Source organism: Paracoccidioides brasiliensis (genome assembly GCF_000150735.1).
Source record: "Paracoccidioides brasiliensis Pb18 unplaced genomic scaffold supercont2.21, whole genome shotgun sequence".
Taxonomy (NCBI): Eukaryota; Fungi; Ascomycota; class Eurotiomycetes; order Onygenales; family Ajellomycetaceae; genus Paracoccidioides; species Paracoccidioides brasiliensis.
In genome coordinates this window covers 783-2726 of record NW_011371378.1, presented here as the reverse complement: position 1 = coordinate 2726, position 1944 = coordinate 783, and positions in this window count along the sequence as shown.

The window sequence follows — 1944 nt, the reverse complement described above, 5'->3', positions numbered from 1 at the left end:
AATTCAGAGTCATGGACAGAAGTCATTAAGATGATAGTCTAAAATATTAGCATTGAGTATAATCTCAAAATATTTCAGCACAATTCACTAACTGTCTCACACTATCATTTTGAAAGATCAGTTCAACATCATTATGACTCAAATGACATAAATATTAAAAAAAACCTTAAAGAAAGTATGTTAATTTAAAAAATTTATTTTTATTTTGTTATAAGAAATTGACTAAAATAAAATCTTTTCAGATTCTATCATCTTTAACATCAGACAAATCAAAATCAAACTCACAGTTATAATTACTTTGCACTGAGTAATCAGATAATCAAAAAGATTAAGTTGAAAAATTCTAAATATTTTATATACTACGATAAAATCAGCAGATTATCTTCAAATTCTATATATAATTAATTAATAATTAATTAACTATTTTTAAATAAAAAAAGAAAAAATATAATTAAAAAGCTATTAAAATATTTTATAATCTTATGATTAGAGAATTTTATAATTTATAATCAGAATTTTATTAAATTTTTTCATTTTTTAATTTTATTATCTGTTATCTACTATTCATTGTCTGCTATTTATTTTCTTTCAGCTCTTATTCTTTTACCTTTTTACTTGTCAAGTAATTAATTTGATAAGATCATGAAGTTATAAAGCTTTTAATATTTTTCACACTCATTTTGATTTACACTAACTTGCAACTCTATTAAATGAATTATTATTTATATATAGTAATTAAAAAGTTTAACTTTTTAAAATTTTATTATTTTTACAAACTTTCTTGAAAAGAGATCAAAAAAATTTATAACTTAATAATTATAGATTTTGATAATAATAAAATCATTATACCTTTTCAATTATAATAATTTTTTATACTTTGAGTAGATTATTATCTATAGAAGATCTTAATATCATCAACTATTTATATATACTCTTATTGTAATTGAATAAAAAGAAGAAAAAAATAAATATAATTTATCTACTAATAAATATGAGTATACAGATATCATATAAATATATATCATCAAATAATAATATGAAATGATCGAAATAAATGATAATGATGATTATATATATACTTAAAGAGTAATATCAAAACTAATTAATTTTAATTAATATTTTAATTTATAATTCTCAGTTTATATAAATCATTTATTTATATTTCAAGTATATTTTATTTATTTTATTTACAAATTTTTGAAAAATTATTTATTATATTTAAATTTACTCTCTTCAATAATAAAGATTAAAACTCTTTCTTTTGCAAATAAAAGAAAAATATAATATAACAAAGAGTAATATTTATTTATATATTAAATCACTAATATTCTAATACTAATCTGTTCTAATAATGTGATTAATCACTTAATTATTTTATAAATTTCATCTTAATTCTTCAACTTCAAATCTTAATATTATGATCAATAAAACTGCAATTCAACTTATAATTAAAGATTTAAAATTATAAAAATTTTTAAATTATAAGCAAATTGCTTTGAAGTATAAAATCAATCTAATGATATTAATATTATGATATAAAAATTAATAAACCTATAGAACTGAAGTAATATTAAATATTACTAAAGAAATACTTTTTCAGCTATTAATTTTAATATAATTTATTATTAAATAAATTATATTACTAAATAAATTATATTTTTATGACATACTATAATTTAATTCTTCAACTTTGACTACTGTGAGATATTAAATAAAGAAGCTATTCAACTTATAATTAAGAATTTAAAAGTTTAAATGATTAAAAATTACACTATAACTATTAGAAAGAACTTAATTAATAAAAAATAATATACTATTATTATAATAGCTTGCTAATTATATAGAATAAAATAGTTTTTTAATATAAAAAAAGCTCTCAAATCAGTAAAAATAAAAATTTTTATTTTATATAATAAAGCTTATAGCTTATAGTTTTACTTTTAT